This window comes from Channa argus, unplaced genomic scaffold, assembly GCF_033026475.1.
Source record: "Channa argus isolate prfri unplaced genomic scaffold, Channa argus male v1.0 Contig098, whole genome shotgun sequence".
NCBI lineage: Eukaryota > Metazoa > Chordata > Actinopteri > Anabantiformes > Channidae > Channa > Channa argus.
In genome coordinates, this window is record NW_027125317.1 from 72,822 (window position 1) to 97,514 (window position 24,693).

The 24,693-nt window shown below is 42.4% G+C and overlaps 1 non-coding gene and 18 pseudogenes across 1 annotated transcript; all 19 read right to left on the reverse strand.

Moving 5' to 3' along the window:
- Positions 1–291: 291 nt before the first annotated feature.
- On the reverse strand, positions 292–410 carry LOC137121124 (5S ribosomal RNA; annotated as a pseudogene).
- Positions 411–1,254: 844 nt separating this feature from the next.
- LOC137121125 (5S ribosomal RNA) lies at positions 1,255–1,373 on the reverse strand (annotated as a pseudogene).
- Positions 1,374–2,230: 857 nt separating this feature from the next.
- Positions 2,231–2,349, reverse strand: LOC137121105 (5S ribosomal RNA). Its single transcript, XR_010913730.1, has one exon. It is a non-coding gene; the product is annotated as a 5S ribosomal RNA (ribosomal RNA).
- Positions 2,350–3,205: 856 nt separating this feature from the next.
- Positions 3,206–3,324, reverse strand: LOC137121157 (5S ribosomal RNA; annotated as a pseudogene).
- An 857-nt stretch (positions 3,325–4,181) lies between these two features.
- LOC137121153 (5S ribosomal RNA) lies at positions 4,182–4,300 on the reverse strand (annotated as a pseudogene).
- An 857-nt stretch (positions 4,301–5,157) lies between these two features.
- On the reverse strand, positions 5,158–5,275 carry LOC137121143 (5S ribosomal RNA; annotated as a pseudogene).
- An 867-nt stretch (positions 5,276–6,142) lies between these two features.
- Positions 6,143–6,261, reverse strand: LOC137121154 (5S ribosomal RNA; annotated as a pseudogene).
- Positions 6,262–7,118: 857 nt separating this feature from the next.
- Positions 7,119–7,237, reverse strand: LOC137121126 (5S ribosomal RNA; annotated as a pseudogene).
- Positions 7,238–8,081: 844 nt separating this feature from the next.
- Positions 8,082–8,200, reverse strand: LOC137121112 (5S ribosomal RNA; annotated as a pseudogene).
- An 857-nt stretch (positions 8,201–9,057) lies between these two features.
- Positions 9,058–9,176, reverse strand: LOC137121155 (5S ribosomal RNA; annotated as a pseudogene).
- An 844-nt stretch (positions 9,177–10,020) lies between these two features.
- Positions 10,021–10,139, reverse strand: LOC137121156 (5S ribosomal RNA; annotated as a pseudogene).
- A 6,946-nt stretch (positions 10,140–17,085) lies between these two features.
- On the reverse strand, positions 17,086–17,204 carry LOC137121182 (5S ribosomal RNA; annotated as a pseudogene).
- Positions 17,205–18,062: 858 nt separating this feature from the next.
- On the reverse strand, positions 18,063–18,181 carry LOC137121183 (5S ribosomal RNA; annotated as a pseudogene).
- Positions 18,182–19,048: 867 nt separating this feature from the next.
- Positions 19,049–19,167, reverse strand: LOC137121118 (5S ribosomal RNA; annotated as a pseudogene).
- An 857-nt stretch (positions 19,168–20,024) lies between these two features.
- On the reverse strand, positions 20,025–20,143 carry LOC137121127 (5S ribosomal RNA; annotated as a pseudogene).
- An 857-nt stretch (positions 20,144–21,000) lies between these two features.
- On the reverse strand, positions 21,001–21,119 carry LOC137121130 (5S ribosomal RNA; annotated as a pseudogene).
- An 857-nt stretch (positions 21,120–21,976) lies between these two features.
- On the reverse strand, positions 21,977–22,096 carry LOC137121109 (5S ribosomal RNA; annotated as a pseudogene).
- An 857-nt stretch (positions 22,097–22,953) lies between these two features.
- On the reverse strand, positions 22,954–23,072 carry LOC137121161 (5S ribosomal RNA; annotated as a pseudogene).
- An 867-nt stretch (positions 23,073–23,939) lies between these two features.
- On the reverse strand, positions 23,940–24,058 carry LOC137121137 (5S ribosomal RNA; annotated as a pseudogene).
- Positions 24,059–24,693: the final 635 nt, after the last annotated feature.

Sequence of the window (24,693 nt, forward strand, 5' to 3'; positions counted from 1 at the left end):
TGGGAACCGTACTTTTAAAACTCCAGGAAGTGTAGGATGGACCAATCAGCTTCCTGTACTTCCCCCAAATCCGGCCAATCAGGCAGGGCACCTATAAGAACAACAAAATAAAAACAACACATATGGCCAGGACCGTAACATGGTCTACTAGTAATGAAGCACGATGGTTGACAAACCAATAAAGTAGCAAAACAGCAATGAAAGAACAAAATTTGATGAAAATATAGAACAATTTCTATGAATAAATAGGCAGTAACACCAGCTTGTGCTGCCCGTAAACCCAAGCAAAGAAGCTTACAGCACGTAGTATTCCCAGGCGGTCTTCCTACCAAGTACTAACAAGGCCCGGCCCTATTTGGCTGCCGAGATCGGACGGGATCGGGCGCTTAGAGAGCGGTGTGGCCGTAAGCTGCATTTGACATCATCAACAGCTCTTAAAAACGCTGGAGAAGCAGAATGCATGACACTTGCTAAGAAGAAGATAAATGTGGCAAAGTACAAAGTACTATAACTGTACTGGTCTGTTACGCCCCTGTCTAGGGGGTCAGGGTGCAACATACAAAGATAAATTAGCATGTTCCCTCTCCGATCCCCAAACCAAAATCCAGGGTCGAGATGTTCCAACAGAATGATATTTATTTTAAACGAAAGAAAGTGTCAAACAAAACATGACACCAACATAATAAACAAAATAAGCCATTTCCCACAGAAAGTGCTAGCTAGCCTGATAGAAATAAACAAACCAAAAGACAGTCGCTAACCCTAACTCCCTAATGTGAAAACAAGAGAAAACAATCAAAAGAAAATGGCAGTCCACCCCTACAGATTTAATACTATTTACAAAATATACAATTTATAAACAAAACCACGGCACAAAACCTAACAATTCAAAAATGCTAAATAAGGTTTGGAAAGCAAGAACAGCAAACAGGTGCTGCTGCCAGAAAGAGCCTCGCTAGCTGTTGGGAACCGTACTTTTAAAACTCCAGGAATTGTAGGATGGACCAATCAGCTTCCTGTACTTCCCCCCAATCCGGCCAAACAGGCAGGGCACCTATAAGAACAAGAAAATGAAAACAACACATATGGCCCGGACCGTAACATGGTCTATTAGTAATGAAGCACGATGGTTGACAAACCAATAAAGTAGCAAAACAGCAATGAAAGAACAAAATTTGATGAAAATATAGAACAATTTCTATGAATAAATAGGCAGTAACACCAGCTTGTGCTGCCCGTAAACCCAAGCAAAGAAGCTTACAGCACGTAGTATTCCCAGGCGGTCTTCCTACCAAGTACTAACAAGGCCCGGCCCTATTTGGCTGCCGAGATCGGACGGGATCGGGCGCTTAGAGAGCGGTGTGGCCGTAAGCTGCATTTGACATCATCAACAGCTCTTAAAAACGCTGGAGAAGCAGAATGCATGACACTTGCTAAGAAGAAGATAAATGTGGCAAAGTACAAAGTACTATAACTGTACTGGTCTGTTACGCCCCTGTCTAGGGGGTCAGGGTGCAACATACAAAGATAAATTAGCATGTTCCCTCTCCGATCCCCAAACCAAAATCCAGGGTCGAGATGTTCCAACAGAATGATATTTATTTTAAACGAAAGAAAGTGTCAAACAAAACATGACACTACAACTCAGGGCGAACCAAGGCCAACATAATAAACAAAATAAGCCATTTCCCACAGAAAGTGCTAGCTAGCCTGATAGAAATAAACAAACCAAAAGACAGTCGCTAACCCTAACTCCCTAATGTGAAAACAGTCCAAAGAAAATGGCAGTTCACCCCTACAGATTTAATATTATTTAAAAAATATACAATTTATAAACAAAACCACGGCACAAAACCTAACAATTCAAAAATGCTAAATAAGGTTTGGAAACCAAGAACAGCAAACAGGTGCTGATGCCAGAAAGAGCCTCGCTAGCTGTTGGGAACCGTACTTTTAAAACTCCAGGAAGTGTAGGATGGACCAATCAGCTTCCTGTACTGCCCCCCAATCCGGCCAATCAGGCAGGGCACCTATAAGAACAAGAAAATGAAAACAACACATATGGCCCGGACCGTAACATGGTCTATTAGTAATGAAGCACGATGGTTGACAAACCAATAAAGTAGCAAAACAGCAATGAAAGAACAAAATTTGATGAAAATATAGAACAATTTCTATGAATAAATAGGCAGTAACACCAGCTTGTGCTGCCCGTAAACCCAAGCAAAAAAGCTTACAGCACCTGGTATTCCCAGGCGGTCTTCCTACCAAGTACTAACCAGGCCCGGCTCTATTTGGCTTCCGAGATCGGACGAGATCGGGCGCTTAGAGAGCGGTGTGGCCGTAAGCTGCATTTGACATCATCAACAGCTCTTAAAAACGCTGGAGAAGCAGAATGCATGACACTTGCTAAGAAGAAGATAAATGTGGCAAAGTACAAAGTACTATAACTGTACTGGTCTGTTACGCCCCTGTCTAGGGGGTCAGGGTGCAACATACAAAGATAAATTAGCATGTTCCCTCTCCGATCCCCAAACCAAAATCCAGGATCGAGATGTTCCAACAGAATGATATTTATTTTAAACGAAAAAGTGTCAAACAAAACATGACACTACAACTCAGGGCGAACCAAGGCCAACATAATAAACAAAATAAGCCATTTCCCATAGAAAGTGCTAGCTAGCCTGATAGAAATAAACAAACCAAAAGACAGTCGCTAACCCTAACTCCCTAATGTGAAAACAGTCCAAAGAAAATGGCAGTCCACCCCTACAGATTTAATACTATTTACAAAATATACAATTTATAAACAAAACCACGGCACAAAACCTAACAATTCAAAAATGCTAAATAAGGTTTGGAAACCAAGAACAGCAAACAGGTGCTGATGCCAGAAAGAGCCTCGCTAGCTGTTGGGAACCGTACTTTTAAAACTCCAGGAAGTGTAGGATGGACCAATCAGCTTCCTGTACTGCCCCCCAAATCCGGCCAATCAGGCAGGGCACCTATAAGAACAACAAAATAAAAACAACACATATGGCCAGGACCATAACATGGTCTACTAGTAATGAAGCACGATGGTTGACAAACCAATAAAGTAGCAAAACAGCAATGAAAGAACAAAATTTGATGAAAATATAGAACAATTTCTATGAATAAATAGGCAGTAACACCAGCTTGTGCTGCCCGTAAACCCAAGCAAAAAAGCTTACAGCACCTGGTATTCCCAGGCGGTCTTCCTACCAAGTACTAACCAGGCCCGGCTCTATTTGGCTGCCGAGATCGGACGAGATCGGGCGCTTAGAGAGCGGTTTGGCCGTAAGCTGCATTTGACATCATCAACAGCTCTTAAAAACGCTGGAGAAGCAGAATGCATGACACTTGCTAAGAAGAAGATAAATGTGGCAAAGTACAAAGTACTATAACTGTACTGGTCTGTTACGCCCCTGTCTAGGGGGTCAGGGTGCAACATACAAAGATAAATTAGCATGTTCCCTCTCCGATCCCCAAACCAAAATCCAGGATCGAGATGTTCCAACAGAATGATATTTATTTTAAACGAAAGAAAGTGTCAAACAAAACATGACACTACAACTCAGGGCGAACCAAGGCCAACACAATAAACAAAATAAGCCATTTCCCACAGAAAGTGCTAGCTAGCCTGATAGAAATAAACAAACCAAAAGACAGTCGCTAACCCTAACTCCCTAATGTGAAAACAGTCCAAAGAAAATGGCAGTTCACCCCTACAGATTTAATACTATTTACAAAATATACAATTTATAAACAAAACCACGGCACAAAACCTAACAATTCAAAAATGCTAAATAAGGTTTGGAAACCAAGAACAGCAAACAGGTGCTGATGCCAGAAAGAGCCTCGCTAGCTGTTGGGAACCGTACTTTTAAAACTCCAGGAAGTGTAGGATGGACCAATCAGCTTCCTGTACTGCCCCCCAATCCGGCCAATCAGGCAGGGCACCTATAAGAACAAGAAAATAAAAACAACACATATGGCCAGGACCGTAACATGGTCTACTAGTAATGAAGCACGATGGTTGGCAAACCAATAAAGTAGAAAAACAGCAATGAAAGAACAAAATTTGATGAAAATATAGAACAATTTCTATGAATAAATAGGCAGTAACACCAGCTTGTGCTGCCCGTAAACCCAAGCAAAAAAGCTTACAGCACCTGGTATTCCCAGGCGGTCTTCCTACCAAGTACTAACCAGGCCCGGCTCTATTTGGCTGCCGAGATCGGACGAGATCGGGCGCTTAGAGAGCGGTGTGGCCGTAAGCTGCATTTGACATCATCAACAGCTCTTAAAAACGCTAGAGAAGCAGAATGCATGACACTTGCTAAGAAGAAGATAAATGTGGCAAAGTACAAAGTACTATAACTGTATTGGTCTGTTACGCCCTTGTCTAGGGGGTCAGGGTGCAACATACAAAGATAAATTAGCATGTTCCCTCTCCGATCCCCAAACCAAAATCCAGGATCGAGATGTTCCAACAGAATGATATTTATTTTAAACGAAAGAAAGTGTCAAACAAAACATGACACTACAACTCAGGGCGAACCAAGGCCAACATAATAAACAAAATAAGCCATTTCCCACAGAAAGTGCTAGCTAGCCTGATAGAAATAAACAAACCAAAAGACAGTCGCTAACCCTAACTCCCTAATGTGAAAACAGTCCAAAGAAAATGGCAGTTCACCCCTACAGATTTAATACTATTTACAAAATATACAATTTATAAACAAAACCACGGCACAAAACCTAACAATTCAAAAATGCTAAATAAGGTTTGGAAAGCAAGAACAGCAAACAGGTGCTGATGCCAGAAAGAGCCTCGCTAGCTGTTGGGAACCGTACTTTTAAAACTCCAGGAAGTGTAGGATGGACCAATCAGCTTCCTGTACTTCCCCCAAATCCGGCCAATCAGGCAGGGCACCTATAAGAACAACAAAATAAAAACAACACATATGGCCAGGACCATAACATGGTCTACTAGTAATGAAGCACGATGGTTGACAAACCAATAAAGTAGCAAAACAGCAATGAAAGAACAAAATTTGATGAAAATATAGAACAATTTCTATGAATAAATAGGCAGTAACACCAGCTTGTGCTGCCCGTAAACCCAAGCAAAGATGCTTACAGCACGTAGTATTCCGAGGCGGTCTTCCTACCAAGTACTAACAAGGCCCGGCCCATTTGGCTGCCGAGATCGGACGGGATCGGGCGCTTAGAGAGCGGTGTGGCCGTAAGCTGCATTTGACATCATCAACAGCTCTTAAAAACGCTGGAGAAGCAGAATGCATGACACTTGCTAAGAAGAAGATAAATGTGGCAAAGTACAAAGTACTATAACTGTACTGGTCTGTTACGCCCCTGTCTAGGGGGTCAGGGTGCAACATACAAAGATAAATTAGCATGTTCCCTCTCCGATCCCCAAACCAAAATCCAGGGTCGAGATGTTCCAACAGAATGATATTTATTTTAAACGAAAGAAAGTGTCACACAAAACATGACACTACAACTCAGGGCGAACCAAGGCCAACATAATAAACAAAATAAGCCATTTCCCACAGAAAGTGCTAGCTAGCCTGATAGAAATAAACAAACCAAAAGACAGTCGCTAACCCTAACTCCCTAATGTGAAAACAAGAGAAAACAATCAAAAGAAAATGGCAGTCCACCCCTACAGATTTAATACTATTTACAAAATATACAATTTATAAACAAAACCACGGCACAAAACCTAACAATTCAAAAATGCTAAATAAGGTTTGGAAAGCAAGAACAGCAAACAGGTGCTGCTGCCAGAAAGAGCCTCGCTAGCTGTTGGGAACCGTACTTTTAAAACTCCAGGAAGTGTAGGATGGACCAATCAGCTTCCTGTACTGCCCCCCAATCCGGCCAATCAGGCAGAGCACGTATAAGAACAACAAAATAAAAACAACACATATGGCCAGGACCGTAACATGGTCTACTAGTAATGAAGCACGATGGTTGACAAACCAATAAAGTAGCAAAACAGCAATGAAAGAACAAAATTTGATGAAAATATAGAACAATTTCTATGAATAAATAGGCAGTAACACCAGCTTGTGCTGCCCGTAAACCCAAGCAAAAAAGCTTACAGCACCTGGTATTCCCAGGCGGTCTTCCTACCAAGTACTAACCAGGCCCGGCTCTATTTGGCTGCCGAGATCGGACGAGATCGGGCGCTTAGAGAGCGGTGTGGCCGTAAGCTGCATTTGACATCATCAACAGCTCTTAAAAACGCTGGAAAAGCAGAATGCATGACACTTGCTAAGAAGAAGATAAATGTGGCAAAGTACAAAGTACTATAACTGTACTGGTCTGTTACGCCCCTGTCTAGGGGGTCAGGGTGCAACATACAAAGATAAATTAGCATGTTCCCTCTCCGATCCCCAAACCAAAATCCAGGATCGAGATGTTCCAACAGAATGATATTTATTTTAAACGAAAGAAAGTGTCAAACAAAACATGACACTACAACTCAGGGCGAACCAAGGCCAACATAATAAACAAAATAAGCCATTTCCCACAGAAAGTGCTAGCTATCCTGATAGAAATAAACAAACCAAAAGACAGTCGCTAACCCTAACTCCCTAATGTGAAAACAGTCCAAAGAAAATGGCAGTCCACCCCTACAGATTTAATACTATTTACAAAATATACAATTTATAAACAAAACCACGGCACAAAACCTAACAATTCAAAAATGCTAAATAAGGTTTGGAAAGCAAGAACAGCAAACAGGTGCTGCTGCCAGAAAGAGCCTCGCTAGCTGTTGGGAACCGTACTTTTAAAACTCCAGGAAGTGTAGGATGGACCAATCAGCTTCCTGTACTTCCCCCCAATCCGGCCAAACAGGCAGGGCACCTATAAGAACAAGAAAATAAAAACAACACATATGGCCAGGACCGTAACATGGTCTATTAGTAATGAAGCACGATGGTTGACAAACCAATAAAGTAGCAAAACAGCAATGAAAGAACAAAATTTGATGAAAATATAGAACAATTTCTATGAATAAATAGGCAGTAACACCAGCTTGTGCTGCCCGTAAACCCAAGCAAAGAAGCTTACAGCACGTAGTATTCCCAGGCGGTCTTCCTACCAAGTACTAACAAGGCCCGGCCCTATTTGGCTGCCGAGATCGGACGGGATCGGGCGCTTAGAGAGCGGTGTGGCCGTAAGCTGCATTTGACATCATCAACAGCTCTTAAAAACGCTGGAGAAGCAGAATGCATGACACTTGCTAAGAAGAAGATAAATGTGGCAAAGTACAAAGTACTATAACTGTACTGGTCTGTTACGCCCCTGTCTAGGGGGTCAGGGTGCAACATACAAAGATAAATTAGCATGTTCCCTCTCCGATCCCCAAACCAAAATCCAGGGTCGAGATGTTCCAACAAAATGATATTTATTTTAAACGAAAGAAAGTGTCAAACAAAACATGACACCAACTTAATAAACAAAATAAGCCATTTCCCACAGAAAGTGCTAGCTAGCCTGATAGAAATAAACAAACCAAAAGACAGTCGCTAACCCTAACTCCCTAATGTGAAAACAAGAGAAAACAATCAAAAGAAAATGGCAGTCCACCCCTACAGATTTAATACTATTTACAAAATATACAATTTATAAACAAAACCACGGCACAAAACCTAACAATTCAAAAATGCTAAATAAGGTTTGGAAACCAAGAACAGCAAACAGGTGCTGATGCCAGAAAGAGCCTCGCTAGCTGTTGGGAACCGTACTTTTAAAACTCCAGGAAGTGTAGGATGGACCAATCAGCTTCCTGTACTGCCCCCCAATCCGGCCAATCAGGCAGGGCACCTATAAGAACAAGAAAATGAAAACAACACATATGGCCCGGACCGTAACATGGTCTATTAGTAATGAAGCACGATGGTTGACAAACCAATAAAGTAGCAAAACAGCAATGAAAGAACAAAATTTGATGAAAATATAGAACAATTTCTATGAATAAATAGGCAGTAACACCAGCTTGTGCTGCCCGTAAACCCAAGCAAAAAAGCTTACAGCACCTGGTATTCCCAGGCGGTCTTCCTACCAAGTACTAACCAGGCCCGGCTCTATTTGCGTGCCGAGATCGGACGAGATCGGGCGCTTAGAGAGCGGTGTGGCCGTAAGCTGCATTTGACATCATCAACAGCTCTTAAAAACGCTGGAGAAGCAGAATGCATGACACTTGCTAAGAAGAAGATAAATGTGGCAAAGTACAAAGTACTATAACTGTACTGGTCTGTTACGCCCCTGTCTAGGGGGTCAGGGTGCAACATACAAAGATAAATTAGCATGTTCCCTCTCCGATCCCCAAACCAAAATCCAGGGTCGAGATGTTCCAACAGAATGATATTTATTTTAAACGAAAGAAAGTGTCAAAAAAAACATGACACTACAACTCAGGGCGAACCAAGGCCAACATAATAAACAAAATAAGCCATTTCCCACAGAAAGTGCTAGCTAGCCTGATAGAAATAAACAAACCAAAAGACAGTCGCTAACCCTAACTCCCTAATGTGAAAACAGTCCAAAGAAAATGGCAGTTCACCCCTACAGATTTAATACTATTTACAAAATATACAATTTATAAACAAAACCACGGCACAAAACCTAACAATTCAAAAATGCTAAATAATGTTTGGAAACCAAGAACAGCAAACAGGTGCTGCTGCCAGAAAGAGCCTCGCTAGCTATTGGGAACCGTACTTTTAAAACTCCAGGAAGTGTAGGATGGACCAATCAGCTTCCTGTACTTCCCCCAAATCCGGCCAATCAGGCAGGGCACCTATAAGAACAACAAAATAAAAACAACACATATGGCCAGGACCGTAACATGGTCTACTAGTAATGAAGCACGATGGTTGACAAACCAATAAAGTAGCAAAACAGCAATGAAAGAACAAAATTTGATGAAAATATAGAACAATTTCTATGAATAAATAGGCAGTAACACCAGCTTGTGCTGCCCGTAAACCCAAGCAAAAAAGCTTACAGCACCTGGTATTCCCAGGCGGTCTTCCTACCAAGTACTAACCAGGCCCGGCTCTATTTGGCTGCCGAGATCGGACGAGATCGGGCGCTTAGAGAGCGGTGTGGCCGTAAGCTGCATTTGACATCATCAACAGCTCTTAAAAACGCTGGAGAAGCAGAATGCATGACACTTGCTAAGAAGAAGATAAATGTGGCAAAGTACAAAGTACTATAACTGTACTGGTCTGTTACGCCCCTGTCTAGGGGGTCAGGGTGCAACATACAAAGATAAATTAGCATGTTCCCTCTCCGATCCCCAAACCAAAATCCAGGATCGAGATGTTCCAACAGAATGATATTTATTTTAAACGAAAGAAAGTGTCAAACAAAACATGACACCAACTTAATAAACAAAATAAGCCATTTCCCACAGAAAGTGCTAGCTAGCCTGATAGAAATAAACAAACCAAAAGACAGTCGCTAACCCTAACTCCCTAATGTGAAAACAAGAGAAAACAATCAAAAGAAAATGGCAGTCCACCCCTACAAATTTAATACTATTTACAAAATATACAATTTATAAACAAAACCACGGCACAAAACCTAATAATTCAAAAATGCTAAATAAGGTTTGGAAAGCAAGAACAGCAAACAGGTGCTGCTGCCAGAAAGAGCCTCGCTAGCTGTTGGGAACCGTACTTTTAAAACTCCAGGAAGTGTAGGATGGACCAATCAGCTTCCTGTACTTCCCCCAAATCCGGCCAATCAGGCAGGGCACCTATAAGAACAACAAAATAAAAACAACACATATGGCCAGGACCGTAACATGGTCTACTAGTAATGAAGCACGATGGTTGACAAACCAACAAAGTAGCAAAACAGCAATGAACGAACAAAATTTGATGAAAATATAGAACAATTTCTATGAATAAATAGGCAGTAACACCAGCTTGTGCTGCCCGTAAACCCAAGCAAAAAAGCTTACAGCACCTGGTATTCCCAGGCGGTCTTCCTACCAAGTACTAACCAGGCCCGGCTCTATTTGGCTGCCGAGATCGGACGAGATCGGGCGCTTAGAGAGCGGTGTGGCCGTAAGCTGCATTTGACATCATCAACAGCTCTTAAAAACGCTGGAGAAGCAGAATGCATGACACTTGCTAAGAAGAAGATAAATGTGGCAAAGTACAAAGTACTATAACTGTACTGGTCTGTTACGCCCCTGTCTAGGGGGTCAGGGTGCAACATACAAAGATAAATTAGCATGTTCCCTCTCCGATCCCCAAACCAAAATCCAGGATCGAGATGTTCCAACAGAATGATATTTATTTTAAACGAAAGAAAGTGTCAAACAAAACATGACACTACAACTCAGGGCGAACCAAGGCCAACATAATAAACAAAATAAGCCATTTCCCACAGAAAGTGCTAGCTAGCCTGATAGAAATAAACAAACCAAAAGATAGTCGCTAACCCTAACTCCCTAATGTGAAAACAAGAGAAAACAATCAAAAGAAAATGGCTGTTCACCCCTACAGATTTAATACTATTTACAAAATATACAATTTATAAACAAAACCACGGCACAAAACCTAACAATTCAAAAATGCTAAATAAGGTTTGGAAACCAAGAACAGCAAACAGGTGCTGATGCCAGAAAGAGCCTCGCTAGCTGTTGGGAACCGTACTTTTAAAACTCCAGGAAGTGTAGGATGGACCAATCAGCTTCCTGTACTTCCCCCAAATCCGGCCAATCAGGCAGGGCACCTATAAGAACAACAAAATAAAAACAACACATATGGCCAGGACCGTAACATGGTCTAATAGTAATGAAGCACGATGGTTGACAAACCAATAAAGTAGCAAAACAGCAATGAAAGAACAAAATTTGATGAAAATATAGAACAATTTCTATGAATAAATAGGCAGTAACACCAGCTTGTGCTGCCCGTAAACCCAAGCAAAAAAGCTTACAGCACCTGGTATTCCCAGGCGGTCTTCCTACCAAGTACTAACCAGGCCCGGCTCTATTTGGCTGCCGAGATCGGACGAGATCGGGCGCTTATTTTTTTTTTTTATCTTTTTATTATCAAAAATACACTTTACAAAATAAAAATTAACTATATACAGAGAAACATAAAGAAAAAGAGTAAATTCATTCGTCTTTTTAACAGTAAATCAAACAAATTAAAGCAAAGCAAGCCTCTTCCCCTTTTTTCCACATATTTGTATGCACATATATACATGTATACATACATATATATACATACACACATATATATACATATATACATACACCTACATACACACATACATTCTTAAATATATACGCCCATATACTACAAGGTTAAATAAATTCACCCAAAATCGAAGTGCAATCTACCCTCCCCATCCAGCTCACATAAATCATTCCTTGCCCCCCACCTAGCTATAAACTCATCCTCATCCACTGAAAACAGAATTCTCATGTAATGTGTCACCATATTTTGAAAAAAACCCACCCTGTTTGTCCTTTTCCCCCCATACAAAGCATAATTTCTACCAACATACAACACATGACGTGCTACACTCAATAAAAAATTGATTAAACCAACATTACATCTTTTATCACCTTTTTGTTTCCCAAAGCACCACACCCAGTCCCATGCTTCCCCTTCTAACTTAGGCAGTTTACACTTATTGATTAACAACGTTTTAACCCAGTCCCTGAAATCCCGTGTGACTGTACAGTATAGCATAAAGTGGTTAAAATCTTCATCTTCCACCCTACAGACCGAACAGGTTCTCGCATACGTGCTTTTACTTATCTGGTGAAGGACGACAGAAACCAGCACCCTTCTGTGACGCAGCAGGAAGTTTGAGTTTGCTATTGCAGGGGGAAGCCACTTACTGTGTATATTTGTCCAAATTTCAGAGACGGGACGGGTAAGAAAGAGATGAGACCATGCAGTGTTTGCTGTAGGTTCTTGGAATATTTTGTTAATTAAAACCCTATACCAAAATTTTGATTGTAAATCTTGCAGTTTTCTGTTTTTGACGTCACAGGTCAGAGCAAAATCCAGCTCGTCGTCTTCCACCCGATCCTCATTCACTTCCGACAACCACTCTTTCCACTCTTGCGGCATTCGCTCTAATAAATCATCACAAAATCGCACAACTCTAGCCTTTTTTATATTAAACCCTTTCATCCTAATTTTACTAAATACCGCAAGAGGGCTAGGAGCCCCTGTCTGGTCTAAAACATCTTTAATCTGATGTAGCGCCTCAGTCAAGAAGCCCCGACCGGCCTTACATCCCTCTCGGCCGCTGAGGCAGGGGTTCCCAAAGATGGGCTGGTTTAACACACTTTGTTTTGATGTAATTACACACTCCAACTGGGGCAGGATTTCCACCCATGCCTCAGCCGCCTCCTGGAAGAGTGGACATGTTCCCACAATAGGCCGGCCGAGTGTGACGCTACATAGATTGTAAAAGCCGCACATACCTCTTTTCAGTACATCATCATACAAATAATCCTCCCATATGTTTTTAGTTTTCTGGCTCAGCATTTTCTTAAACAGTTTTATTCTTAATGACTTCAATTTCGCTTTTAAATTACACAGTTTGAGTCCCCCCTTTTTGTACGGCCCGACCAGTGTCTTATGTGCAATTTTCATTGCTCTCCCCTTCCATAGAAAATCCTCAATAGCGCTGCTCAGGCGTACCAGTACATCACTCGGCAGGTGACAAACCTGCATGGTGTAGACAAGTCTCGGCACAATTACTGCATTTATTACAGTGATTTTCCCTTTTAAACCTAATCCCCTCATTCTCCACAGTGCGAGCCTTGATCTACACCCCGCAACCTGCTCTTCCCAGGATCTACGACTGCTGTCTTCTGGTTGTGAGCCCAAATATACACCAAGTACTTTAACCTCAGGCCCGCCCCTTTTAAAATGCTGGCCTTCCTCCCCAAGAACAGTACCAGGCCCCAGGATCAAACTCGATTTGTCCTTATTTACCCGTGCTCCCGCAGCTTGCTCATATGCATCTAGATGTTGCAAAACCCTTCGCAAACTATCCCCATCCCTGACCATGATGTTAATATCATCCGCATATTGTGCTATTTTGAAATCAGTTCCTCTGGGCGACGTGATCCCAATTATTTGAGAGTCAGATATAATTGACTGTGCTAGAGGTTCTGCCACTATTGCATAGAGCATAGCTGATAGGGGGCACCCCTGTCTCACTGATCTTTCTAAGGGGACGGGATCTGTCACGAAGCCATTGCACTTCACGACACTAGTAGCTCGGCTGTACAGTAACTTCATCCACCCTCGAAAAGTTGGGCCGAACCCAAAAACCCCCAGACACTCGAAGAGAAAATCGTGACTCACTCTGTCAAATGCCTTCTCTAGATCTACATTAAGGTATATACCTCCTGTAGCCATTAAATTCTCCAATGAGAATTTTGTTGACAAAATGCAGTCAGCGATATCCCTCCCCAGAATGCTGTAAGTCTGGGTAGGCCCAACTATCGAGCCAATCACTCCCTTAAGCCTGAACCCTAGCACCTTAGCGAGGATCTTATAGTCAGTATTGAGCAGACTAATTGGCCTATAATTTGCCAGGTCATCTCTGGCGCCTTTGTTTTTATAAACTAGAGTGATCACACCCCTTAAAAAAGACTCCGCGCACCTGTTCTCCTCCTGCATGGCAGAGTATAGCCTGCAGAGGACGGGGGCCAGTATGTTGCTGAAATGTTGGTAAAACTCAGCTGAGAGACCATCCACACCCGGGCTTTTAGATGTATTAAGGTTTCCAATCGCTGCTCTCACTTCTTCAATCTGAATGTCACCATCACACAGAGCCGCATCCTCGTGACTGAGGGAGCAGCCAATTTTTCCTAATACTGTGTCCATTTGTGCTTTTTTAATATGTTGTTTGCTAAACAAATTAGCGTAGTAGTCTTGTATTGCTTGTAAAATATCCACTATATCAGTATGTGTGTTTCCATCAAGGTCTTTTATTTCTGGTATGTATGTTTTTGCCTGTTTCCTTTTTTCCAAACCTAGAAAAAAAGCAGTACAGCGCTCCCCTTTCAACATGTGTTGTGCTTTACTGCGGATCATTGCGCCTCTGCATTTTCTCTCATCTAACCGTCTCAGCTGCTCCCTCAATCCAAGATAGACATCCAAGGGACGGTCACACTCAGCCTCAATAAGCTCAAGCTCCTCTTTTAGATGATGTCTCAGCTCAGCCTCCTCTGTCTTTTCCCTCAGCCTCTTCTCTCTGCTCAGAGCGATACAACGCTTTTTAATTTTAAATTTGGTGCGCTCCCACCACTCAATGATATCCACGACATAATCACTCTCATCACATAGAGCAGAGAGAAAAGACTTCATTTTATCTTTAAAAACTTGATCTTCAAGGAGGGAAGTGTTAAAACACCACAGGCCCCCATTCCTTTGCATACCACCCTCCCCTAGAGTCACCTTTAAACAGGCATGATCACTCCAGGAACAAAAACAATATTTACACTCATTTAATTCTTGCACCAAACTCGACGCCAACAAACACAGGTCAATCCTGGATTGCTTTAGCCTGCCCAATACCACTTGCCTGCGCGAATACGCCCGGGTGCCGGGGTTCAGCACTCTCCACGCATCTATCAAATCACACTCATCCATCCATACAAAAACAGCCGATCTACTAATGTCTTGTTTAAATGTATTATTAACTCCTACGTCCGCCTTAGTCAGAGCAACATTCCAATCTCCTATCACTACCGAGCGATCATCTGTCCACCTTTTGCAGCGCTCAAAGAAACCTCTCCTTTCAGGTTCACTGTTCGGACCGTACAAATTCAGAATTCTATATTTTTTATTATAATGTATTATATCAATAACAATTAGTCTACCCTGTCCATCCTTAAAAATCTCCACAATACTCTCACACACACCCGGCTTTACAAAAATTGCCACTCCAGCAGTTTTGTCAGAGGAGAGGGAGTAAAAGAGCTCCCCTCTCCAAAAAGATTTTATAGTGTCTATTTTGTCCATGGACCACCTACATTCCTGGACACACAAGATGTCGCATGCCATTTCTCCACAGAGTTGCTCTATTTTCCCAATATTTGTTAACCCGTTTAAATTTTGCGATTGAAGCAGCATTATCAAGTAAACACCGATTAAAAAGGTCATTTCCTAAGCTGTTTTTTCCCTTTGCCTCTATTCCCTCCCTCACTCCTCCCTGATTTCTCTTGCTGTGGACGTTTTCTAACCTGCTTTATCTGCTGAACATCCATCTCCGAATCTGACTCTATACTGTCAGCCTGGGGAGCCAGCAGGGCAGCATCCGAGTCTTCCTCTCTAGGGGCGGGTGGTATTCCATTATGAGAGGGGACCTTCTGTGAAGCGAGCCAAGATGGGCTCAGCCAACCCCCTTCAGGGTGACCCGCCCTATCCCCGCTCCACTCTGCCAGCACTTGATCCATACTAGATCCCAACACATCCTCTCTTTCACTCCCATGTTCCTCCCGCACAGGCAGGTCACCGCCCTGCGTCTCCAACACCACCTCATCCTCCTGTTCACTCTCGCTGCCCATATTCAGCTCTGGCTCCTCTACAGGTCTAACCTCACTCCTGTCATCCTCGGAGATGGATTCCCTGCTACCCTCCCCATTCCCTTCATCTATATTTTTACATTGACATTCCTCTGTGGAGCTATGACATTCCATACATCTGTGCATCCTGGCATCACACTCACGTGCATAATGTCCCTGTTTATTACATTTAAAACAGGTGAAATCCGGACAGTCCCTCACGATGTGTCCCGGCTGTAAGCACATCCGACAAACTTTCACTTGATTATTGTGAATTACTCTAAAATACTCCGGACCATTAGCTGTCATGAATTTCGCTGAGTAGGGCAGTGACTGCACAGTTTCATTAAACTTTACCTTCATATATCTTGTACCGTCCGCCACATCAGTCCCGGGCCACATCCTCCTTTTAATAGGCGAGATCGCTCTCACTCCCCACACGTCCAGTTTTTCCATAATTTCCTCGTCCGTTATATACGCCGGCAAATTCAAAAAAGACACCACCAGTTCATCAATTGCTAATGTTTTTACCATTACCACCGCTTTACCAACTTTAAATCCATCCAGTAGCCTTTTCTTTCCAGCTTCACTTTTTACCGTCACCTCATATTTATTCGATCCGGTCTCACGCAGCGCAACTATGCCTCCACACACATCACGTATTGCTCGTAACAGTTCCATTGTTTTCACCTTCTCTTCACCAACCACCTCTGCCAATACAGTCAAATCTTTTTCGTACCTTTTTTCTCTCATTGTCTCCCGTCTTCCGCTCATCTCCGTCTGCATCCTCGCCCGTTCCTCCTGATGTTTTCCATCCACACAAATGCCATCAATCTCCAACCTATTCTGCCACTGCTCTCCGACCAAATCCACTCCTTTCCCCGTCCTCTTTGCTGAAGTAATCCTCTGCATTGACAAGCCCGGAACTTGCCCGCCATTTCTCTTCTCTCCCTGCTCCACGGCCTGGCGTTTGCTTCCTCCCGCTCCGTTCTCTATTTCGGCTGGCATTGCCGTTTCCCCCCGACATCTCATGGTAGGAGCCACAATTTTCACAGCGTCCTCCGTCAATTTACCTCGTCTTTCTCCGCCATTCTCCATTTTACGTAGCTTGGCGAATCGAGTAACACTCGGCAAAAAAACAAAACCAAAATAAAATAAAAAAGAAAAAGGCAAAATGAAAGCGCCCCCGAACGGAGCAAATCCGCCGGGGGGATTAGTAACATAAACGAAATCGAAATCTCTATACTATTTAGTTAAATTACGACAAAAAACACAAGCAAACTGAAAAAGCCCGCCAAAACAGGCTCATGCGCGGGTCCGTCACTGCTCGCTCTAGAGAGAAACCACACCTCTGTCTGCAACCAGGTTTGGGAACCAAAAACAGCAAACAGGTGCTGCTGCCAGAAAGAGCCTACAAATAGGCAGTAACACCAGCTTGTGCTGCCCGTAAACCCAAGCAAAGAAGCTTACAGCACGTGGTATTCCCAGGCGGTCTTCCTACCAAGTACTAACCAGGCCCGGCTCTATTTGGCTGCCGAGATCGGACGAGATCGGGCGCTTAGAGAGCGGTGTGGCCGTAAGCTGCATTTGACATCATCAACAGCTCTTAAAAACGCTGGAAAAGCAGAATGCATGACACTTGCTAAGAAGAAGATAAATGTGGCAAAGTACAAAGTACTATAACTGTACTGGTCTGTTACGCCCCTGTCTAGGGGGTCAGGGTGAAACATACAAAGATAAATTAGCATGTTCCCTCTCCGATCCCCAAACCAAAATCCAGGATCGAGATGTTCCAACAGAATGATATTTATTTTAAACCAAATGAAGTGTCAAACAAAACATGACACTACAACTCAGGGCGAACCAAGGCCAACATAATAAACAAAATAAGCCATTTCCCACAGAAAGTGCTAGCTAGCCTGATAGAAATAAACAAACCAAAAGACAGTCGCTAACCCTAACTCCCTAATGTGAAAACAGTCCAAAGAAAATGGCAGTTCACCACTAGAGATTTAATACTATTTACAAAATATACAATTTATAAACAAAACCACGGCACAAAACCTAACAATTCAAAAATGCTAAATAAGGTTTGGAAAGCAAGAACAGCAAACAGGTGCTGCTGCCAGAAAGAGCCTCGCTAGCTGTTGGGAACCGTACTTTTAAAAATCCAGGAAGTGTAGGATGGACCAATCAGCTTCCTGTACTGCCCCCCAATCCGGCCAATCAGGCAGGGCACCTATAAGAACAAGAAAATAAAAACAACACATATGGCCAGGACCGTAACATGGTCTACTAGTAATGAACCACGATGGTTGACAAACCAATAAAGTAGCAAAACAGCAATGAAAGAACAAAATTTGATGAAAATATAGAACAATTTCTATGAATAAATAGGCAGTAACACGAGCTTGTGCTGCCCGTAAACCCAAGAAAAAAAAACTTACAGCACCTGGTATTCCCAGGCGGTCTTCCTACCAAGTACTAACCAGGCCCGGCTCTATTTGGCTGCCGAGATCGGACGAGATCGGGCGCTTAGAGAGCGGTTTGGCCCTAAGCTGCATTTGACATCATCAACAGCTCTTAAAAACGCTGGAGAAGCAGAATGCATGACACTTGCTAAGAAGAAGATAAATGTGGCAAAGTACAAAGTACTATAACTGTACTGGTCTGTTACGCCCCTGTCTAGGGGGTCAGGGTGCAACATACAAACATAAATTAGCATGTTCCCTCTCCGATCCCCAAACCAAAATCCAGGATCGAGATGTTCCAACAGAATGATATTTATTTTAAACGAAAGAAAGTGTCAAACAAAACATGACACTACAACTCAGGGCGAACCAAGGCCAACATAATAAACAAAATAAGCCATTTCCCACAGAAAGTGCTAGCTAGCCTGATAGAAAAAAACAAACCAAAAGACAGTCGCTAACCCTAACTCCCTAATGTGAAAACAAGAGAAAACAATCAAAAGAAAATGGCAGTCCACCCCTACAGATTTAATACTATTTACAAAATATACAATTTATAAACAAAACCACGGCACAAAACCTAACAATTCAAAAATGCTAAATAAGGTTTGGAAAGCAAGAACAGCAAACAGGTGCTGCTGCCAGAAAGAGCCTCGCTAGCTGTTGGGAACCGTACTTTTAAAACTCCAGCAAGTGTAGGATGGACCAATCAGCTTCCTGTACTGCCCCCCAATCCGGCCAATCAGGCAGGGCACCTATAAGAACAAGAAAATAAAAACAACACATATGGCCAGGACCGTAACATGGTCTACTAGTAATGAAGCACGATGGTTGGCAAACCAATAAAGTAGCAAAACAGCAATGAAAGAACAAAATTTGATGAAAATATAGTACAATTTCTATGAATAAATAGGCAGTAACACCAGCTTGTGCTGCCCGTAAACCCAAGCAAAGAAGCTTACAGCACGTGGTATTCCCAGGCGGTCTTCCTACCAAGTACTAACAAGGCCCGGCTCTATTTGGCTGCCGAGATCGGATGAGATCGGGCGCTTAGAGAGCGGTGTGGCCGTAAGCTGCATTTGACATCATCAACAGCTCCTAAAAACGCTGGAGAAGCAGAATGCATGACACTTGCTAAGAAGAAGATAAATGTGGCAAAGTACAAAGTACTATAACTGTACTGGTCTGTTACGCCCCTGTCTAGGGGGTCAGGGTGCAACATACAAAGATAAATTAGCATGGTCCCTCTCCGATCCCCAAACCAAAATCCAGGATCGAGATGTTCCAACAGAATGATATTTATTTTAAACGAAAGAAAGTGTCAAACAAAACATGACACTACAACTCAGGGCGAACCAAGGCCAACATAATAAACAAAATAAGCCATTTCCCACAGAAAGTGCTAGCTAGCCTGATAGAAATAAACAAACCAAAAGACAGTCGCTAACCCTAACTCCCTAATGTGAAAACAGTCCAAAGAAAATGGCAGTTCACCCCTACAGATTTAATACTATTTACAAAATATACAATTTATAAACAAAACCACGGCACAAAACCTAACAATTCAAAAATGCTAAATAAGGTTTGGAAACCAAGAACAGCAAACAGGTGCTGATGCCAGAAAGAGCCTCACTAGCTGTTGGGAACCGTACTTTTAAAACTCCAGGAAGTGTAGGATGGACCAATCACCTTCCTGTACTGCCCCCCAATCCGGCCAATCAGGCAGGGCACCTATAAGAACAAGAAAATAAAAACAACACATATGGCCAGGACCGTAACATGGTCTACTAGTAATGAAGCACGATGGTTGGCAAACCAATAAAGTAGCAAAACAGCAATGAAAGAACAAAATTTGATGAAAATATAGTACAATTTCTATGAATAAATAGGCAGTAACACCAGCTTGTGCTGCCCGTAAACCCAAGCAAAGAAGCTTACAGCACGTGGTATTCCCAGGCGGTCTTCCTACCAAGTACTAACAAGGCCCGGCCCTATTTGGCTGCCGAGATCGGACGGGATCGGGCGCTTAGAGAGCGGTGTGGCCGTAAGCTGCAATTGACATCATCAACAGCTCTTAAAAACGCTGGAGAAGCAGAATGCATGACACTTGCTAAGAAGAAGATAAATGTGGCAAAGTACAAAGTACTATAACTGTACTGGTCTGTTACGCCCCTGTCTAGGGGGTCAGGGTGCAACATACAAAGATAAATTAGCATGTTCCCTCTCCGATCCCCAAACCAAAATCCAGGATCGAGATGTTCCAACAGAATGATATTTATTTTAAACGAAAGAAAGTGTCAAACAAAACATGACACTACAACTCAGGGCGAACCAAGGCCAACATAATAAACAAAATAAGCCATTTCCCACAGAAAGTGCTAGCTAGCCTGATAGAAATAAAAAAACCAAAAGACAGTCGCTAACCCTAACTCCCTAATGTGAAAACAGTCCAAAGAAAATGGCAGTTCACCCCTACAGATTTAATACTATTTACAAAATAAATAATTTATAAACAAAACCACGGCACAAAACCTAACAATTCAAAAATGCTAAATAAGGTTTGGAAACCAAGAACAGCAAACAGGTGCTGATGCCAGAAAGAGCCTCGCTAGCTGTTGGGAACCGTACTTTTAAAACTCCAGGAAGTGTAGGATGGACCAATCAGCTTCCTGTACTGCCCCCCAATCCGGCCAATCAGGCAGGGCACCTATAAGAACAAGAAAATAAAAACAACACATATGGCCAGGACCGTAACATGGTCTACTAGTAATGAAGCACGATGGTTGGCAAACCAATAAAGTAGCAAAACAGCAATGAAAGAACAAAATTTGATGAAAATATAGAACAATTTCTATGAATAAATAGGCAGTAACACCAGCTTGTGCTGCCTGTAAACCCAAGCAAAGAAGCTTACAGCACGTGGTATTCCCAGGCGGTCTTCCTACCAAGTACTAACAAGGCCCGGCCCTATTTGGCTGCCGAGATCGAATGGGATCGGGCGCTTAGAGAGCAGTGTGGCCGTAAGCTGCATTTGACATCATCAACAGCTCTTAAAAACGCTGGAGAAGCAGAATGCATGACACTTGCTAAAAAGAAGATAAATGTGGCAAAGTACAAAGTACTATAACTGTACTGGTCTGTTACGCCCCTGTCTAGGGGGTCAGGGTGCAACATACAAACATAAATTAGCATGTTCCCTCTCCGATCCCCAAACCAAAATCCAGGATCGAGATGTTCCAACAGAATGATATTTATTTTAAACGAAAGAAAGTGTCAAACAAAACATGACACTACAACTCAGGGCGAACCAAGGCCAACATAATAAACAAAATAAGCCATTTCCCACAGAAAGTGCTAGCTAGCCTGATAGAAATAAACAAACCAAAAGACAGTCGCTAACCCTAACTCCCTAATGTGAAAACAGTCCAAAGAAAATGGCTGTTCACCCCTACAGATTTAATACTATTTACAAAATATACAATTTATAAACAAAACCACGGCACAAAACCTAACAATTCAAAAATGCTAAATAAGGTTTGGAAACCAAGAACAGCAAACAGGTGCTGATGCCAGAAAGAGCCTCGCTAGCTGTTGGGAACCGTACTTTTAAAACTCCAGGAAGTGTAGGATGGACCAATCAGCTTCCTGTACTGCCCCCCAATCCGGCCAATCAGGCAGGGCACCTATAAGAACAAGAAAATAAAAACAACACATATGGCCAGGACCGTAACATGGTCTACTAGTAATGAAGCACGATGGTTGGCAAACCAATAAAGTAGCAAAACAGCAATGAAAGAACAAAATTTGATGAAAATATAGTACAATTTCTATGAATAAATAGGCAGTAACACCAGCTTGTGCTGCCCGTAAACCCAAGCAAAAAAGCTTACAGCACCTGGTATTCCCAGGCGGTCTTCCTACCAAGTACTAACCAGGCCCGGCCCTAATTTGGCTGCCGAGATCGGACGAGATCGGGCGCTTAGAGAGCGGTGTGGCCGTAAGCTGCATTTGACATCATCAACAGCTCTTAAAAACGCTGGAGAAGCAGAATGCATGACACTTGCTAAGAAGAAGATAAATGTGGCAAAGTACAAAGTACTATAACTGTACTGGTCTGTTACGCCCCTGTCTAGGGGGTCAGGGTGCAACATACAAAGATAAATTAGCATGTTCCCTCTCCGATCCCCAAACCAAAATCCAGGATCGAGATGTTCCAACAGAATGATATTTATTTTAAACGAAAGAAAGTGTCAAACAAAACATGACACTACAACTCAGGGCGAACCAAGGCCAACATAATAAACAAAATAAGCCATTTCCCACAGAAAGTGCTAGCTAGCCTGATAGAAATAAACAAACCAAAAGACAGTCGCTAACCCTAACTCCCTAATGTGAAAACAGTCCAAAGAAAATGGCAGTTCACCCCTACAGATTTAATACTATTTACAAAATATACAATTTATAAACAAAACCACGGCACAAAACCTAACAATTCAAAAATGCTAAATAAGGTTTGGAAAGCAAGAACAGCAAACAGGTGCTGATGCCAGAAAGAGCTTCGCTAGCTGTTGGGAACCGTACTTTTAAAACTCCAGCAAGTGTAGGATGGACCAATAAGCTTCCTGTACTGCCCCCCAATCCAGCCAATCAGGCAGGGCACCTATAAGAAAAAGAAAATAAAAACAACACATATGGCCAGGACCGTAACATGGTCTATTAGTAATGAAGCACGATGGTTGACAAACCAATAAAGTAGCAAAACAGCAATGAAAGAACAAAATTTGATGAAAATATAGAACAATTTCTATTAATAAATAGGCAGTAACACCAGCTTGTGCTGCCCGTAAACCCAAGCAAAAAAGCTTACAGCACCTGGTATTCCCAGGCGGTCTTCCTACCAAGTACTAACCAGGCCCGGCCCTATTTGGCTGCCGAGATCGGACGAGATCGGGCGCTTAGAGAGCGGTGTGGCCGTAAGCTGCATTTGACATCATCAACAGCTCTTAAAAACGCTGGAGAAGCAGAATGCATGACACTTGCTAAGAAGAAGATAAATGTGGCAAAGTACAAAGTACTATAACTGTACTGGTCTGTTACGCCCCTGTCTAGGGGGTCAGGGTGCAACGTACAAAGATAAATTAGCATGTTCCCTCTCCGATCCCCAAACCAAAATCCAGGATCGAGATGTTCCAACAGAATGATATTTATTTTAAACGAAAGAAAGTGTCAAACAAAACATGACACTACAACTCAGGGCGAACCAAGGCCAACATAATAAACAAAATAAGCCATTTCCCACAGAAAGTGCTAGCTAGCCTGATAGAAATAAACAAACCAAAAGACAGTCGCTAACCCTAATTCCCTAATGTGAAAACAAGAGAAAACAATCAAAAGAAAATGGCAGTCCACCCCTACAGATTTAATACTATTTACAAAATATACAATTTATAAACAAAACCACGGCACAAAACCTAACAATTCAAAAATGCTAAATAAGGTTTGGAAACCAAGAACAGCAAACAGGTGCTGCTGCCAGAAAGAGCCTCGCTAGCTGTTGGGAACCGTACTTTTAAAACTCCAGGAAGTGTAGGATGGACCAATCAGCTTCCTGTACTTCCCCCAAATCCGGCCAATCAGGCAGGGCACCTATAAGAACAAGAAAATAAAAACAACACATATGGCCAGGACCGTAACATGGTCTACTAGTAATGAAGCACGATGGTTGGCAAACCAATAAAGTAGCAAAACAGCAATGAAAGAACAAAATTTGGTGAAAATATAGAACAATTTCTATGAATAAATAGGCAGTAACACCAGCTTGTGCTGCCCGTAAACCCAAGCAAAGAAGCTTACAGCACGTGGTATTCCCAGGCGGTCTTCCTACCAAGTACTAACAAGGCCCGGCCCTATTTGGCTGCCGACATCGGACGGGATCGGGCGCTTAGAGAGCAGTGTGGCCGTAAGCTGCATTTGACATCATCAACAGCTCTTAAAAACGCTGGAGAAGCAGAATGCATGACACTTGCTAAGAAGAAGATAAATATGGCAAAGTACAAAGTACTATAACTGTACTGGTCTGTTACGCCCCTGTCTAGGGGGTCAGGGTGCAACATACAAAGATAAATTAGCATGTTCCCTCTCCGATCCCCAAACCAAAATCCAGGATCGAGATGTTCCAACAGAATGATATTTATTTTAAACGAAAGAAAGTGTCAAACAAAACATGACACTACAACTCAGGGCGAACCACGGCCAACATAATAAACAAAATAAGCCATTTCCCACAGAAAGTGCTAGCTAGCCTGATAGAAATAAACAAACCAAAAGACAGTCTCTAAACCTAACTCCCTAATGTGAAAACAGTCCAAAAAAAATGGCAGTTCACCCCTACAGATTTAATACTATTTACAAAATATACAATTTATAAACAAAACCACGGCACAAAACCTAACAATTCAAAAATGCTAAATAAGGTTTGGAAACCAAGAACAGCAAACAGGTGCTGATGCCAGAAAGAGCCTCGCTAGCTGTTGGGAACCGTACTTTTAAAACTCCAGGAAGTGTAGGATGGACCAATCAGCTTCCTGTACTGCCCCCCAA